This window comes from Aotus nancymaae, unplaced genomic scaffold, assembly GCF_030222135.1.
Source record: "Aotus nancymaae isolate 86718 unplaced genomic scaffold, 86718_ANA_hifiasm-v0.15.2.pri h1tg000034l, whole genome shotgun sequence".
Classification (NCBI taxonomy): Eukaryota; Metazoa; Chordata; class Mammalia; order Primates; family Aotidae; genus Aotus; species Aotus nancymaae.
This window is the reverse complement of record NW_026988448.1, coordinates 1,013,991-1,033,365: the sequence shown is the minus strand read 5'-3', so window position 1 is coordinate 1,033,365 and position 19,375 is coordinate 1,013,991.

Below are 19,375 nucleotides of genomic sequence, written 5' to 3'. Positions count from 1 at the left end.
TTATTTGGAACTTAATCCTTGTGGATTATATTTGCATGTATGTTATTGTGTAAGTTATTACCCATTTATTTTTCTCTTGAAAGATTAGTTAGGTACCCAGTTAGGAATCATTTCTTCCTTACTAATTTGGAATGCCAAACTTGTCATATAATAAATTTTAGTTATTATTGGGTCTGTTTCTTAACGTTTTTCATTTCAAAAACAGTCTATCAATTTTGATTATGTAGCTTTACAATAAATATTTCTCAGTGTCCTTTTAAAAATCGTCTACTTAGCTGAACTTTTACAGAATGTGTTGTGCAAGTTTTGATATATGCTCCTATCACCAGCTTAAACCAGCAACACCCAGCCACTCTCTTTTCATCGGCTCCAGCCCCATTACAGAATTATTTTGAAGTACATCTCAAATAGCATTTCATCTGTAAATATTTTATTATGTATTTATATTAGATAATTTTATTAAGATATAATTTACATGACTTAAAATTCACCATTTTTAACTATGCAATTCACTTGGTTTGAATGTATTCATATATTATACAATCATTACTACTGTCTAAATCTGGGATACTTCCATCACCCTGAAAAGAAGCCCTGTACCTATTAGCAATCAGTCCCAATTCCCAACTCTTGAATTGTCAAGCAGCCACTGGTCTAATTTCTGTTTCTATGGACTTTCCTATTCTAAATATTTCATATATATAAGTGAAATCTTACAATATGTGGCCTTTTGTGTCTGACTTATTTTACACAGCCTAATGTTCTCAAGGTTTGTGTATATATTAGTACTTCATTTTTATGGTTGAAAAAAATTCCATAGTATGAGCATACCACAATTTATCCATTTATCTGTTGTAGGATTTTGGAGTTGTTTCCGCTTTCTGGCCATAGTGAATAATGCTGCTGTGAAGATTTATGCACACATTTTTGTGTAAACATGTATTGTCAATTATTTGTATATATCTAGGAGTGGAATTTCTGGGTCATATGGTAATTCTATGTTTAGCTGTTTGAAGAATTGCCAAACCTTTATACCAGTGGCTACATTATTTTACATTCCCACTAGCCACGTATAAGAGTTCCAGTTTCTCTAGATCTTTGCCAATACGTATCTTCCATTTTAAAAAAGTCTAACTATTCATGCAGAGTGGTACCTCAAGGTTTTGATTTGCATTTCCATAATAATTAATGATGTGGAATATCTTTTCATGTGTTTCTTGCTATCCACATATCTTCTTTGGAGAAATGTCTATACAAATTATTTGCCCATTATAAAATTGGGTTATTTGACATTGATTTTTGAGCTTTAATAGTTCTTTATTTATTCTGAATAATAAATATATATCCAACTCATGTCAAATATATAACAAAAATAATATATTTTCTTTCATTCTGGGGATTTTTCATTTTCTTTATAGTATCTCTTAATAAGCAAAACTTTAAATTTTGTTGAAGTCCCATTTTTTTTGGGTGCTTATTTTATTATTTTTATTTATTGTTTTGAGACAAAGTCTCGCTCTGTCACACAGGCTGGAGTGCAGTGGCGCAATCTTGGCTCATTGCAACCTCTGCCTCCCAGGTTCAAGTGATTCTCCTGCCTAAGCTACCTGAGTAGCTGGGACGATGGGCGCCCACCACCACGCCCGGCTAATTTTTGTATTTTTAGTAGAGTAGAGGCGGGGTTTCACCATGGTGGCCAGGCTGGTCTAGAACTCCTGACCTCAAATGATCCACCTACCTCAGCCTCCCAAAATGCTGGGATTATAATCCACGTGTGAGCCACCATGCCTGGCCTTGGATGCTTATTTTAGATGTCACATCAAAGAACCATTTGCTAAAGCCAAGATCATGAAGGTTTACTCCTATGTTCCAAGAGTTTTGTAGCTTTAGCTCTGACATGTAAGCCTCTGATCCACTTGCACATAATGGAGTATTGTAAACTGCAGCCACCTTACTGCCCTGTCAGCACTAGGTCTTACTTCTTCTATCCAGTGGTACGTTTGTGCCCATTAATTGACTTCTTATCGTTCCCCTGCCCTTCTCAGCCTCTGGTACCCACCACTCTATTCGCTGTCTATCTTCATGAGATCCGCTTTTTTTTAGCTTCCACATATGAAGGAAAATATGCAATATTTATCTCTTTGTGTCTGGCTTATTTCACTTAATGACTTCCAGTTCCATCTGTGTTGCTGTAAATGACAGGATTGCATTTTTTTTTTTATGGCTCAACAATATTCCATTGTGTACATGTATCACATTGTCTTTACCCATTCGTCCATTGATGGGCATTTGTGTTGATTCTCTATGTTGGCTATTGTGAATAGTTCTGTAATAAACGTGAGAATGTATGTATCTCTTTGATATATTGATTTGGATATATACCCAGTAGTGGATGGCTGGATCATATATACGGTAGTCCTATTTATAGTTTTTTTGAGAAACCTCCATACACTTTTCCATAGTGGCTGTGCTAATTTATATTCTCAACAACAGTGTATTAGGGTTCCTCTTTTTCTACATCCTTGCCAACATCTGTTATTCCCTGTCTTTTTGATAAAAGCCATTGTAACTGGGGTGAGATGGTGTCTCATTGTGGTTTTGATGTGCATTTCTCTGATGATTAGTGATATTGAGCATGTTTATACTTATCAGTTATTTGTATGTCTTCTTTTGAGAAATGTCTATTCTGATTTTTAAAAATTGGATTTTTTTTAACTATTGTGTTGCTTCAGCTTCTTATATATTCTGGTTATTAATCCTTCGTCAGGTAGATAATTTGCAAGTATTTTCTCCCATCCTCTGAGCTGTCTCTTCACTCAGTTTGACGTTTCCCTTACTGTATAAAAGCTTTCTGCCTTGATGTCATTCCATTCGTCTGTTTTTGCTTTGGTTGCTTGTGCTTTGCGATTTTACGCACAAAACAATCTTTGCCCAGACCTAAATCCTGGAGCATTAGCCCAATGTTTTCTTCTAGTAGTTTCATAGATTCAGGTCTTGGATTTAAGTCTTTAATCCATTTTTATTTGATTTTTGTATATGAGGAGAGATAGGGGCCCAGTTTCATTTCTCTGATATGGTTATTCAGTTTTCCCAGCACCATTTATTGAAGAGACCGTCCTTTTTCCATTGTAACTTTTGCTGCCTTTGTCAAAATGAGTTGGCTATGAATGTTTGGATTTATATCTGGGATTTTTTGTTGTGTTTCATTGCTCTATGTACTTGTTTTTATGCCAGTTCCATGCTGATTTGGTTACTATAACTTTGGAGGACATTTTGAAGTCAGGTGAGTGTGATACCTTCAGCTTTGTTCTTTTTGCTCAGGATTACATTGGCTATTTGAAGTCTTTTGTGGGTGTGTATAATAAATATTAGAAGTTTTTCCTAGTTCTGTGAAGAACTTCATTGAAATTTTAATAGAAGTTGCACTGAATCTGTAAGTTACTTTGGGTAGAATTATCATTTTAACAATATTAATTCTCCCAATCCATAAGCATGGCACATCTTTCCATTTTTAAATGTCCTCTTCAGTTTCTTTCATCATCGTTTTATAGTTTCCCTTATTAGATCTTTCACTGCATTGGATAAAGTGATTCCTGGGCATTTTATATTCTTTGTAGCTATTGTGATGGGATTGCTTTCTTGATTTCTTTTTAAGATTGTTTGTTGTTGGCATATATAAATAGTACTGATTTTTTAATATTGATTTTGTATACTGCAAATTTGCTGAATTTATCAGTTCTAAGAGTTTTTGGTGGAGTTTTTAGGTTTTTCTAAGTATAAGATTATGTCATTCACGAATGAAGCTAATTAGCTTTCTTCCCGTCCTGTTATATCTGTTAATTCTTTCTCTTACCTGATTGCTCTGGCCAGGTCTTCCAAGACTGTGTGGAATAAACGTGATACAGTGGACGTTCTTGTTTTGTTCCAGATCTTAGGACTTTCAGTTTTTACTTATTCAGGACAACATTAGCTGTGGTTTTGTCATAGAGAGCCTTTATTATTTTGACGTGTGTTCCTTCTATGTATAGTTCATTGAGGGTTTTTTAAATCATGAAAGGATGTTGAATATTATGAAATGATTTTTCAACATCTATTGAAATGATTATATGGTTTTTGTCCTTAATTCTGTTGATGTGATGTATCCTGTTTATTAATTTGTATATGTGGGCCCGCTTTTGCATCCTTGGGATGAATCCCACCTGACCACAGTGAACGATCTTTTTAATGTGTTGTTGAATTTGGTTTGCTAGTATGTTGTTGAGGATTTTCACATCTATATTCATCAGGGATATTGGCCTGTAGTTTTCTTTTTGTTGTTGTTATTATGTCCTTATCTGGTTTTGATATTAGAGTAATGCTGGCCTCATAGGATGAGTTTGGAAGTATTCTCTCCTCTTCAATTTTATTTAAGAATTTGAGTGAAATTGGTATTAGTTCTCACTTAAGTGTTTGATAGACTTCAGCAGTGAAGTCAGCAGATTGTGGCTTTTCTTTGATGGCATACTTTCATTGCAGCTTTGATCTCATTGCCCATTGTTGGTTTCTTGAAGTTTTCTATTTCTTCATGCTTCAGTCTTGATAAATTGCATGTGCCCAGAATTTATCCATTTCTTCTAGATTTTCCAATTGGTTGGCCTATCATTTTTCATAACAATCTCTAATGATTCTTTGTATTTCTGTGGTCTTAGTTGTTACGTTTTCTTTTGTGTTTCTGATACTGTTTATTTGGATTTTCTCTCTATTTTTGTTAGTCTAGCCAAACCAACTTTTCATTTCCTTGATTGTCTTTATTGCTTTTTAAGTCTTACTTCATTTACTTCCCTCTGATCTTTATTATTTCTTTCCTTCCACTAATTTTGGGTTTCACTTATTCTTCCTTTTCTCTTTCTTTGAGGAACATTGTTAGGTTGTTTATTTGAAGTCTTTCTACTTTTTCGATTTATGAAGAAAGTTTATTCCTATAAATTTCCCTCTTAGTACTGCTTTTGCTATATCCTTCGATCTTGGTATATTCCATTTTATTTTTTAAAATATTTTTAAATTTTTTTTTAATTTATTTCTTGACCCATTGGTCATTCAGAGGCATGTTGTTTAATTTTCATGTGTTTCTGTATTTTCCAAGGTTTCTCTTGTTATTAATGTCTAGTTTTATTTCATTTTGATCAGAAAAGATGCTACTTTTAAAAAATTTGTTGATCTTAAGAATATTTACAATAACTAGCAATATTCAATTTGATATGATTTTATATGATCTGCATTCATCTGCAAAGGAAAATTTACCTAAGTGTAGCAAAATCATTTTCATATAGAATACTGCATATCACTTATTAATTCCAGATATAATTGTAGCCAAGTAATACTGTCTTTCTTGCCAGAATTCATGTAAGGATCTTTGGCAAACTATGCAAAATGAAGTAAAAGATACAATTTTCACTTGTTTTTTAGAAGCTCTATTGTCTACAATGATAGATTTTCCACAAAAGTCTTGAAAAAAGATAAAGCAGGTGACAGACCAGGAACAGTAGATCATACTTGTAATCACGGCACTTTGGGAGGCTGAGGTAGGAGCACTGATTGAGGCCAGGAATTCGAGACCAGCCTGGGCAGCACAGCGAGACCTAAAAATTAGCCGCATGTGGTGGTGCATGCCTGTTGTCTCAGCTACTCAGGGGGCTTTTTCTCAAGCAAGGCAGGATCCCTTGAGCCTGGGAGATTGAAGCTTCAGTGAGCCAAGTTCATGCCACTGCACTCCAGCCTGGGCAACAGAGACCCTATCTAAAAAAAAAAATGTTTTTTTAAGTGACTGTATTAGTCTGCTCTCATGCTGCGAATGAAGACATACCTGAGACTGGGTAATTTATAAAGGAAACAGGTTTAATTGACTCACAGTTCCACATGGCTGGGGAGGCCTCACAATCATGGCAAAGGTGAATAAAGGGCAAAGTCATATCCTACATGGTGGCAGTTAAAAAACCATCAGATCTTGAGAGATATATTCACTATCACAAGAACAGTATGGGGGAAACACCCCATGATTCAATTAGCTCCACCTGGCCCTGCCTTTGACACACGGGAGTATTACAATTCACGGTGCGATTTTCGGGTGGGGACACAGAGCCAAGCCATGAGTGACATGACACATTCATCTAAGACAGAAGTCTACTACGTATCATGAAAATATTCTAATATCCATCAAAGTTGAAAGAGTTTGCAGTGAACAGTTGAATTCCCACTAGAATATTCTACCAATGATATTTTACCACATTTATTCTATCATATAACCACACAACTGTTCATCTATCTTTTCCTCTATCCACTCATTAATGTCTGATTTTTGATGAATTTTAAAGTAAGTTTTACACATCAGTACACTGCCCCCATAATTTGCTATGTAGCATACTTTTAGCTTGGCCTTTTGCTCCTATTTTAAACGAGAATGTTGTCTCACGTGTTAGCATGCCTTCCTTTTCAGGGATGGAAGTTCAGCACACCACACCAGGGACATAATGAAGAATGGACTGCTTAGCTTTTGCTTGTGTGTTTTTTGGCTGAAATCTTATGGAAATGGCAAGCTAGATTGATATAGTTTCAAAATAATGAGAAAAGGATGTATTAATGACTAGAAATTAATTGAAAATGGATTCTTCTACTCTCTGTGGCTATGGAAATACCAAGCTTGCCCTGGAAATTACAGCAGAAATCAGAAATGCCAGGAAACCACATGTACTGAAAAGTTCCCAAAACATGTAACTAACACATTTAAGTTCTTATATTTTTTTTTTGTCAAACGCTCTCATCTTCTTTCCAAAAAAAGGAGCATCTAATGAACCAGTAGATGACAGGCTGTAGTGTCTGGGGATGGCTCTTGGAAGTCTAGAAAGAGAATCCGGTTCCCTGAACTCCTTCACTCTTATTTCTTCCCAGAAATGTTTACACATTGTACGGGTGAGGGGTAGGTCATCTGTTGTTAGATTAGCAAAGGCCATCTCACTGACTGGACTATCAATACATTTATAGTTCAACTTGGGACCTATGGTTACCAACCCTTGATGTAACTTTTTCTTATGTTGTATGAACTTTCAGCATGGCTGCACAGTCTTTGAAGTTTTCCTCCCAGTTGTCTGTGACCCTTTCGTGTTAATTAGTGTCAGAAGCTGTTACATGTTTCTTGAACTCAGGCTGTCTACCTGAGTTGAGTAGGTCTGAGCATTCTTAACTGGTCCTCCCGATGTTTTCACCCCAACCCTTGCCTCTTTATTTTATTTTATTTTTTGTTCATTGTTTGAAACACAGTCTCACTTAGTTGCCAGGCTGGAGGGCAGTGGTGCGATCTCAGCTCACTGCAACCTCCGCTTGCTGGGTTCAAGCGATTCTCCTGCCTCAGCCTCCTGAGTAGCTGGGATTACAGGCACCTGCCACCACTCACAGCTAATTTTTTGTATTTTTAGTAGAGAGGAGGTTTCACCATGTTGTCCAGGATGGTCTCAATGTCTTGACCTGGTGATCTGTCAGCCTGGGCCTCCTAAAGTGCTGGTATTCCAAGGTGTGAGCCACCGCGCCCGGCTGCCCCTGCCACTTTCTAGTCACTCTGCTCACAGCATGGCAGAGGGTGTCTTGCTTGAGGACACGGCCAGAGACAAACCTCCCAGGTGTTTTGTGGTCCACGCACTCTGCTGAGTCTCATGAAACGTGATGGTCACCTCATTTTCCTCTATTTTGACCAGGTAGAAATTTCACAGGATTAGCTACCAGTGCTTTCCAGGACTCGTCTAAAGTTTTTTGGGAGGCCTATAGAAGTAGTTCAAGAGCCTCCTCACCGCCTCCATCTACTGGATACTTGGCTGCCCCTCAGGAATGGGTCAGTGCGTGTGGTGAGCAGACCTGTAGCCCTGGAAATGCTCAAGTCCTAACCCCTGGAAGGTGGGAAATGCCAGGTTGAAGATGACATTCAGGCCGTGATCGGCCGAACTTGAGATGAGGAGAGCACCCCAGGTCACCCGGGGACCCAGTATGATCACGAAGGAACTCAAGAGGGGGCGCCGAGGAGTGAGACGCGACGTCGCAGGCCCGGAAGGAAGAGAAGCGCCCACAGCCCCAGACCGGAAGCTGGGAAAGACGCGGAAATGGATTTTCCCCGCAGCCTCCAGAGATCAGCCCTGCCTCCGCTATCTTGGCCCAGTGAGGCTCATTCGGGACTTCTGACCTGCACACCCGTAAGAATACATTGGTGTTGTTTTAATCCACCAAGTTTACGGTGATTTTTATGGCAGCAACAAAATAAAATACAGTGTAAGCACTCGACCCTCAAGCAGGAGGCGTGCAACCGGACCGCCCACGTTCCGGAACGCCGCAGGTTCCCGAAGCGTCGCGCTTCCGCTTCCCGGGACGCTTTCTGAGGGACGCACGTCTCCGGCGCCTGAGCCCAGCCCGTTCCGCCGCGCCGGCGCCTTCCCGCCGCCTCCTCAGAGGCCGCGCTTCCTCCCGCGCAGGCGTCCTCTCTCTGCGCCGGGCCTGCTGCTCTCCCGCCCTCCCGCTTCTCCGCCCCAGGTCTGCTCCCTCCAGCCTGGGGGGAGGTGGGGCGGGCATCCCCCGGGCGTGGCCACCGGCGCCGCGCCACGCTGGAGCCGTGCGGCCCAGTCCCTGGCTGCGGTCCTCGCGGAGACTGCGATCCGCCTACTTCGTGTGAGTGGAACCATCTGGGAAGGTTGGATTCAGACCGAAGTATGGAGGGAGGTCTGGCTGCACTGACCGAGTCCTGTGTCAGCAGCTCCTTAGCCGGCGCGAGGGACGGCGTGCCTGTGTCCACCAGGCAGGGCATACCCTGTGCGTCCTCGGTAATTAGAGGACCCCGCTCACTCCAGATTCACTCAGTGAGAACGTCCAGGCGGGTCTTACCGCTCGTGGGAAAGGCGGCTTCCTCACACATCTTTACGCATTTTAGCTGCTGCAGGTTCAGAAGTTCACTGCATCTCTTCCTGCTGGCTACATTCATTCTCGTTAAATACTTTTGTTTCTGGCTTTGTGGCATGAATTATTTTATTCATCTTGGGACGACACCGGGCACACAGAAGGAGCCTGCTTTTCTCTGAGGCTGGGAGCAGGTACATCCGCGGGCTACCGCCTGAAAGCTGCATGACCCTCGGTGGCTCAGAACAGCCACCGCCTGTCCTCACAGACACATGGGTGGGTGTGGCTGGCCCTGGCCCGGGTGCCTGGGGGGCTGCTTCTACTGCTGGACCTGCTGGATGCTGGGCACTGGCCGGTCTGGGCTCCCGGCTGGACCTGCTGGATGCTGGACACTGGCCCGTCTGGGCTCCCGGCTGGACCTGCTGGATGCTGGACACTGGCCGGTCTGGGCTCCCGGCTGGACCTGCTGGATGCTGGGCACTGGCCGGTCTGGGCTCCCGGCTGGACCTGCTGGATGCTGGACACTGGCCCGTCTCGGCTCCCGGCTGGACCTGCTGGATGCTGGACACTGGCCGGTCTGGGCTCCCGGCGGGGCCGCTCTGCTTCAGTCCGCAGGTGGATCGGCTTCATCTCATCTCCACCCCACTTGGGAAACTTTTAGTGATTTCACCTCCTGCAGGATCAAAGTGGGTGAAAAGAATGCCCAGTCGCCAAATCCCACACACCTGCTTGCCAAATGGTAGGAGCGACAGTGGCTTCTCCCTCTCTTCTGCCGTCAGATCTCACACGGAGGCTTCAACTGGAGTCTTCGTGGCAAGGAGTTCTAAAATATAGAGAATCCCTGCCTCTGACCTGTGACGGGGGAGAACAAAGGGGGCAACGGGGCATTTCTGGTGTCCACATCTAGGGAGCACAAGCATGCCTGGCCATGCAGTGTCCTGCCGTGCACGGGGCCCCCGGCTAGTGCTGCCCACGTGGCTGTTTGCAGCTGTGCAGAGGCTGCTTTGGTTTCCAGTCAAAGCCAGCAGATTTCCGAGCCCCTCAGTGATTAGAAAAATAGCACTAACCAGTGGCACTGCTGTCTCCATCATGTCATGTGCCCTCTCCTTGCGGTGAGGACAGTGTTGTGCAGTGACTGCTTCCACTTTGAAGGAGCGATTCTAGCACTGGGCAGCCAGAGCTCCTGGAGGGCAAGTCCTGGATGGTCATGGCCTCCCCTCCACCCTGCAGCATGCACCAGCACTACCTGCCACCACCACTACCTGCTCTGCAGGCCCTCTCTGAGTGATGTCGTAGACAGTGGGAGGTTTCTTAGATCCCAGCTCAGAAGTTAGTGTGGGCCTGAGGTGAGAAGATGAAGGCGGGTGACCCTGCTTGATAAGAGAAAGCAGATGGCTCCTGGATTTTCTTCTTCTTACAGTAGAAAACCACAACAGCAGCAACTAAGCATTTGCACGACAGTGATGGATAACCTGAGGCCAGGGGCTGCCCTGGCTTGTTAGTACAGACCTCATCTGGAACAGCAAGCACAGTTTTAGTCACCATGTTGCTGTAAAACCCACCATTATTTTCCAAGAATCATGTATTCCACATAGGCCAAACTGGTGAGCTAAATCAGGATAAAAGGAAATAAAAACTCATCATTTTCCAAGTCTTTGATTGTGGTGCTAATCTTTGCAATTCCCTCATGGATGTGATACTGCTTTTGGCTTAAAATTTTATACTGAGTAGCACTTCACGTTTCCTTTCCTAGGACAATAGCCCGCATTTTGCAGAGCAGGGAGCCAGTGTGGGAGCCTGCCAGTTGCTGAGTACGGCCATCTAAGCATGCACCAAGGAACTGGGGGAGGAACTGCAGGCATTCACAGAGCCCTCCTCGGGTGCCCCGGACAGACTTCAGCCCTTTACCAGTCTCCTGTGGGTGTGCACAGGGTCTGCACCGATTGAACATATATGGATTCTTCAGCTTCCATGGTCAGTGGGCTACTCCCAGTCGCTGCAGGTCAGCCCTTCGGGCCAGGACCCTACTGCCGCCTGTGAGAGGGGCCCCGCCCTCTAATCTAGAGGAGGAGCTCAGGTGGCCCACTTGGCAGGGTCCCAGCATCTGCAGTGAAAACAGGAGCCTGTCTGTGGCAGCACCTTCTCCTGTGCTCTGGCCTGTGCATACTGTCTTCTCCAGGGCTTTCTTAGAAATGTCAGTTCTGCTGTCACAAATGGATTTCCTTCTCAACACTGTGGGAAACGACTGTCTTCTGGCTGTCTTAGGTGAGGAGGCGTCATTATTTGATGGTGCAGGTGATGGTGACTTCACACTCTAATATCAGACGTTTTGAATTTCTTTCCTGATCACATTCCAGGATGTTTCTGGCACCTCTCCTCATTTCGCATAGGTTTAATCCCACCAGTCAGATGAATACCTGGAACTGTGTGAGGCTGCTGGGGTGAGCACATGGAGTGTGAAACTGCCATCCAGACGCTGTTGTCACATTGTCCTTCTTGTCCCAGCTTCTCGGAGCTCTGCCTCGCACATCCCCGCAGTGTGCGTTGGGAACTACACCGCTCCACTTGTGTAGCTTTCTGCTGTGCACGCTTGGTGCTGATGCTGGGCTCCAGGAGAAGAGACTTCACCTTGCAAAGGAGGTTTGGCTGGATTCGAAGTTTAAATTACTGAATCCCAGTCAAGTTCTTGCCTTTGAGATGTGCAGTCTGCTGAGCTGTAAATACAGCGTCTGTTTCTGCTTAGCAGCATGAGGACTTTTCCATGTCAGTGCTGCAGCTTAAGACACTGCTCATATTTCTGAGTGATGGGGTATTTCTGTTGACATAATAGATGCTCTTGTTCACATTTTCCTTTTGACTTGTAGTCATTGTACGGGCGTATGTGTGCGGTTCCATGCAGTATTATTACATGGGTCTAGATTTGTGTGTCTGCCACCAGTGGAGATACGGACAGTTCTCACACAAGGGTCCCTCCTGTTGTTCTTTTTAAATCACACATGCTCCCCCACCCACATCCATAACCCCTGGCAACTGCTATCTGTTACCTATTTCTATTAATTTTGTTAAGAACATCATGTAAATGGGATCATACACTATGTAACCTTTTAAGATGAGCTATTTTTACTTCACGTCTTCTCTGAAGATTCATTTAGACAGTTACATCCATCATAACGAGCTCTCTGGTTCTGCTGATTAGTAATCAAAGCAAAACTTTTTTATTTTGATGGATGCCAATTTATTTATTTATTTTTCTTTTTATGTAATCTACTTTTGGTGTCATCCCTAGATCCTGAAGATTTTCTCCTATTTTGCTTTCTAAAATTCCAATAGTTTTACATTTAAGTCCCTGATGTATTTTTTTCTCCATTTTTGAAATTATGGTAAAATACACATAAAATTTACCATCCTGACCATTTTAAGTGCATAGTTCAGCAATATTAAATGCAGTCACCATGTTAGGGTAACTCACCACCATATCTCCATAACTTTTTATCTTGTAAAATTGAAACTCTGTGCCCATGAACACTAACTCCCAACTCCCTGCTCCCCAGAAGCTCCTGTAAACCACCACTCCAGAACAGACTACAGATGTGTTTCTGAACAGATGAGAGATTCGAATCTGTCTATGATTTTCACTCTAGATACCTCATGTAAGTAGAATCATACAGCATTTGCCCTTTTGTAACTGGCTCTTTTCACTTAGCGTAATGTCTTCAAGGTTCATCCGTATTGTAGCATGTATCAGAATTTCCCTTTTTAAAGCTGAATAATGTTCTGTATGTGGACATACCATGTTTTGCTTATCTACTCATCCACTCATGGACAATTGTGTTGCTTCCATGTTTTAGCTATTGTGAATGAAGCTGTTATGAACATGTTTGAACAATTATCTCTTCGAGACCCTGCTTTCAGTTTTTTGCATATATCCAGAAGTAGAATTGCTGGATAATATGATAATTCTATTTTTAATTTTTTGAAAAAAAAATGCCATACTGTTTTTCACAGCAGCTGCACCATTTTACATTCTCACCAACAGTGTACAAGGGTTCAGATTTCTCCACCTCCTCATCAATATTTGTGATTTTAATTTTTTTGATAGTTGCGTTCTAATGGGTGTGAGGTGGCATCTCGTTGTACTTTTGTTTTGCATTTCTCAAATGATTAGTGATGTTGAGCATCTTTTCATGCATTTCTTGGGCATTTGTGTGTCTTCTTTGGAGAAATGTCTATTCAAGTCCTTTATCATTTTTTAACTGGATTTTTTTTTTTTTAGTTTTAGGAGTTCTCTACATGTTCTGGGTATTAATCACTTATTATATACATGATTTGCAAATATTTTCTCTGATCCTATGGATTGCCTTTTTATTGTGTTTATAGTGACTTCTTATGCACAAATTTAAAAAATTTTCATGAAGTCCAACGTGCCTATTTTTTTCTTTTGTTGCTTTGCCTTTGGTTGTTATACCCAAGAAATTCAATGCTGGAAAACTTTTGTCTTGTGTTTTCTTCTAAGAGTTTTATTGTTTTTGGTCTTACATTCAGGCCTTTGATGCACTTTGAGTTAGTTTTTGTATATGGTTTATAGGTAAAGGTCCAACTTCATTCATTTACACGTTTTTATTTTTATATTTTATTTTATTTTTATTTAATTTTTTTGAGACGGAGTCTTGCTCTGTTGCCCAGGCTGGATTGTAGTGGCCCACTCTTGGCTCACTGCAACCTCACCCTCCCAGTTTCAAGCAGTTCTCTTATCTCAGCCTCCCGAGTAGCTGGAATTACAGGTGCCACCCCCCGCCCACCACCACACCCAGCTAACTTTTGCATTTTTAGTAGAGATGGGGTTTCACCACCCTGAACTCTTGACCTCAGGCTATCCACCCGCCTCGGCCTCCCAAAGTGCTGGAATCACAGGCATGAGCCACTGTGCCTGGCCCACGTGCACATTAATGCACAGCTTTTTCCAGCACCATTTGTTGAAAAGACTTTTTCCCCATTGAATGGTCTTGGCACCCTTGGTCTTATATGTAAGGGTTTATTTCTGGGCTCTCTATTTAATTCTATTGGTCTATATGTCTGTCTTTATGCAGGTATTATTCTGTTTTGATTAGTGTATTGATTTTTTTTGATTGCTGATTTTTTGTTTGAAATCAGAAAGTACGAGCCCGCCAGTTTTGCTCTTTTTCAGGATTGCTTAGGCTATTCACAATCCCTTGAGACTCCATTTGAATTTTAGGATAGGTTTTTCTATGTCTTCAGAAAACATCATTGGGATTAGTACAGGGATTGCACTGAATCTATAGATCACTTTGGGTAATAGAGATATTTTAACAAAATTGTCTTCCAATCCATGAACATGGGATGTATTTCCATTAATTTATGTCTTCTTTAATTTTGGTTTTGCAGTTTTCATCATAGAAGTCTTTCACTTCTTCGGTTAACTTAGTTGCCAAGTATTTTATTCTTTTTGATGCTTTTGTGAGTGGAATTGTTTTTGTAGCTTCCTTGTCAGAGTGGTCATTGTTGGTGTATGTCAATGCAATTGAATTTTGCCTGCTGATTTTTTATCGTGCTACTTTGCTATATTCATTTGTTCTAGCATAATTTTGTGGACTCTGTAGGGCATTCTATATATAAAGAATGCCATCTGCAAACAAAGATAATTGTACTCTTTCCTTTCCTTTTTAGATAAATGTTATTTCTTTTTCTTGCCTAATTGCTCTGTCTAGAACTTTTATACTATGTTGAATAGAAGTGGGAAAATTGAGCATTCTTGACTTGTTCCTGATTTTAGAGGAAAAGCTTTCAGGCTTTCATCATTAAATAAGATGTTTGCTTTGTGTTTTTCATACACGGCTTTTTTTGTGTTGAGGTAGTTTCCTTCCATTTCACTTTGTTGAGTGTTTTTTTCATAAAAGGTTGTTGAATTTTGTGAAATTTTTTCTCCGTTAATTAAGATAATCATGTTTTTTCCTGCACCAATTGAGATAATCATGTGTTTTTTTCATTCATTCTGTTAATGTGGTATATTACATTAATTGATTTTTGTATGTTGAACCATCCTTGCATTTTAGGAGTAAATCCCAGTTGATCATGGTTTATAATTCTTTTAATATGCTGTTAAGTTCTGTTTGCTTGTATTTTGTTGAGAATTTTTGCACTAATATTCATAAACGATATTGGTCTGTAGATTCACTTTCTTTTGAAATCTTGGCTTTGATATCAGAGTAATACTGTCCTCATGGAATGAGGTAAGATGATTTTTTTTTCCAATTTTGGAAAAGTCTGAGCAGAATTGGAATAATTCTTTTTTAAATTTTTGGCAGAACTCACTAATAAAGTCATCAGATTCAGGGCTTTTCTTTGTTGGAAATTTTGTATTACTGATTCATTATTCTTACTACTGATAGGTCTATTCAGATGTTCTATTTTATTGTGATTTAATCTTGGTCGGTTTTATGTTTATAGGGATTTGTTCATCTAGGTTATCAAATTGTTTGGTATACAGTTTTTCATAGTGCTCTCATAATACTTTTTATTTTTGTAGTAACAGTGGTTATGTCGACATTTTTTATTTCTGATTTTTAATTTGAATCTTCTTTTCTTAGTCCACCCAGCTAAAGCTTTGTCAGGTTTTTTTTTTTTTTCTTTTTCTTTTCTTTCTTTTTTTTTTTTTGAGACGGAGTTTCGCTCTTGTTACCCAGGCTGGAGTGCAATGGCGCGATCTCGGCTCACCTCAACCTCCGCCTCCTGGGTTCAGGCAATTCTCCTGCCTCAGCCTCCTGAGTAGCTGGGACTACAGGCACGCGTCACCATGCCCAGCTAATTTTTTTTTTTGTATTTTTAGTAGAGACGGGGTTTCACCATGTTGACCAGGATGGTCTCGATCTCTTGACCTCGTGATCCACCCGCCTCGGCCTCCCAAAGTGCTGGGATTACAGGCGTGAGCCACCGCGCCTGGCCCTTTTTTTTTTTTTTTTTTTAAATCTTTTTGAAGGATCAACTTTTGGTTTCATTGTTTTTTTTGTTTTGTTTTGTTTTTGAGATAGAGTCTTGCTCTGCCACCAGGCTGGAGTGCAGTGGCACAATCTTAACTCACTGAAATCTTTGCCTCCCGGGTTCAAGTGATTCTCCTGCCCAAGCCTCCCGAGTAGCTGGGACTACAGGTGCCTGTCACCACACCTGGCTAATATTTGTATTTTTAGTAGAGATGAGGTTTCACCATGTTTGCCAGGATGATCTTGATCTCCTGACCTCATGATCTGCCCACCTCAGCCTCCTGTGGTGCTGGGATTACAGGTGTGAGCCACTCTGCGTGGCTGGTTTCATTGATTTTTCCAGTGGTTTGTATCGTCTTTACCTTTCCTCTAATATTTCTTTTTTTGTTTGTCTGCTAGCCCTGGATTTAGTTTATTCTTATTTTTGTATTTCCTTAAGTTGTAAAGTTAGGTTGTTCATCTAAGAATCTTCTTATTTATAAATTTAACTATGTATAGCTGTAAATTTCCCCATTAGCACTGCTTTTTCTGTTTCCTATATATTAGGAGATTCTACAAGAAATGCTAACTTTATAGCTTTGTCTGTCTACTTATCCATCCATCCATTCATTTATCTATGTATCCATTTATCATCTATTATGTTTCTATCTTTCTGTGTGTCATCTATCTTTACCATCTATTATCTATCACCTGCCATTTCTCTTTTAATTTATGTATTTTTATATTAATTTTCTAATGTTTTCATGAACTCATAATTTACAAGATTCACTTATTAAATTACATTGTGTATTTTAAACATTGACTTACAATAATGTGTATGTGGATTTTAATGTTTGTGCATTTTCTCTTTCAACATTATATCACAGTGTGTGAGTACTTAAAGGAGTGAATAGTTGCCTGAAAAACAATGTTAACCTGGAGCACTTTAGTCAATGCTCTCACATGTGTTTGAGCAAGCACACTGACTGCTGGAGCCCGAGACAAAATATTCCACAGGAAAGCTGACCTCTGGCTAATAATAGCTATTAGTTAGTAATGAAAAATTCATTAGCAGCCAATTTTCCAATCTGATGCTGAGCTTACTTTAGGTTTGACCTGCTGGTGCTCAAAATAGAAGAGTTTGCACTGGCCAGCAGGCAGCAACCTTCGTGGATAAACCTTTCTGCTTAGAGAGGAAATGTTGTAAATGCAGTTTTGCTCCCCATAACAACATTTCAGCCAATGATGGACTGGATATACAATGGTGACCTCTTAAGATTATAATGGAGAGGGAAATTTTCTATTGTCTAGTAATGTCACAGCCGTTTTAACATCATAATGCAATGTGTTACTCTAGTGATTGTGGTGATGCTGGTGTGAACAAATATATTGCACTGCTAGCCTTATAATGGTGTGCATTGTAGTCTGAAGGCAACAGGCTGAAGACCCAAGAAGAACTGATGCTTCAGTTCAAGTACAAAGGAAGGAAAACACACCAATGTCCTAGCTCAAGGCAGTCAGGCAGGAGGATGTTTCTTTTACCTAAGGGAGGGTCAGCCATTTTGTTGATTGGATGAGGCCCACCACATTAGGGAGAGAATCTGCTTTACTCAATCCACAGTTCCAAATAATCTCATCAAAAACACCCTCACAGCCATATCCACAATAGTGTTTGAGAAAATATCTGGGCATCCCATTGCCCAGTCAAGTTGATACAGAATATTAACCATTATAATGCCACTACTCATTGTCACATATATATAAACACAACAAATAAAGAAATCACATTGTATCTAACTGTAACTGACAGTTGAAAGTATCAGTCGGAAAAGAGAACCTCATACTTGCATTTGGCCCTCATATTGCTGGAATTATATTCTTATCCCATAGGAAAAATGTTCTATTATTAATTGAGTTAAGAGATTGAGTTATTTTTCTTTATCTAACAATGTTGCTAGATATATTATTTCTCAAAAGCCTATGTAAAACTTACATATGCCAGTCATATATATTACATATACTACCTTAAAACTATACAAAAATATGACTAATAGCATAATATCTGTAAAATATTGTTGTTATAAAATGTCTTCTTGATGTGCAAAAAAATGTAGGTTGAGTATAGCTAATTATGTAGTACATTTAAGATATTTAAAGTAATATTTTCCTTTATATTCAATTACGTACTATTGCATAACAAACCAAAGACAGGAATAAAAGCAATTAGTGACTGGTGGTTATACTAGCAGAAATAGAGAAAAACAGACTTAGAGGAAAGCAGTTCTGGGATTAAACAAGAATAAAAAATGTGAACATCTTAAATCTGAGATTTCTGTTAGACAGTTGATTGAGCTGTCAGTGAGGCAGTAGTATGTATGCTTCTGAAATTGATTTCTTAACCTTTTTTGGTTGGAAAATATACTTTATTGTTTCAACATTATTTTTTGTTCCTTCTTTTCTTTATTTTTAAATGTTTTACTTTTAATCCTACTCACTAAAGCAGAACATTTCTTCTTTCGTCTTGACTGACATTGCCAGAAACGGTGTAGATATTAGTTATCTCAAAGATGCAGCATTTGATCTTGTTAATACTTGCTAGAGTTTCTTTTTCTTTTATTACTTTTTGCTCACACCTCTTTTTTATTCTTTCTCTTTTTAGCATAATGTATTTGTAATTTCCTAGCTTACTGAGTTGAATATTTTACTTATTTATTTTTAGACTTTCTTTTTTTTTTTTTTTTTTTTGAGACGGAGTGTTGCTCTTGTTACCTAGGCTGGAGTGCAGTGGCGCGATCTCGGCTCACCGCAACCTCCGCCTCCTGGGTTCAAGCAATTCTCCTGCCTCAGCCTCCCGAGTAGCTGGGATTACAGGTGTGCGCCACCATGCCCAGCTAATTTTTGTATTTTTAGTAGAGACAGGGTTTCACCATGTTGACCAGGATGGTCTCGATCACTTGATCTCGTGATCCACCTGTCTCGGCCTCCCAAAGTGCTGGGATTACATAGACTTTCTTTTTTTAACGTTGGCATTTAAATGTATAAATTTCTCTCAAAGTACCAGTATATTTCACATTTCACATATAGTTAACAAACAAAAAATAATTACTAAGTAACTCCACCCTACACCCTACTTCAGCAATAACCTCTATGGTTATTGCTGGCAAGTTTGTTTCATTTGTCTAATAAAACCTAGAGAGAAATTTGATACATTATCTTTAAGGAATTAGCCATATTTTCTCTTGGGTCAGTTCATTCTTGGGTAATGGCTGGAGCTGATCTCATTCACTTTCCAGGAAGCTCTTAAATGCCCGTGTTCTTTAGTAACCCTTAGTCACTAACTCTGTAGTATCATTTCTCTCTTTTTAAGAAAGTGATTGGGTTCTGTATCAGTGAATGGATTTTCTACTTGGAAAGCACGTAAGTCTCCATTTCTCTATGCAGCGTTGCTTTTGTTTTTTGTGGATGATCAGTGGTGTATGGATGGCTGAAAGCAG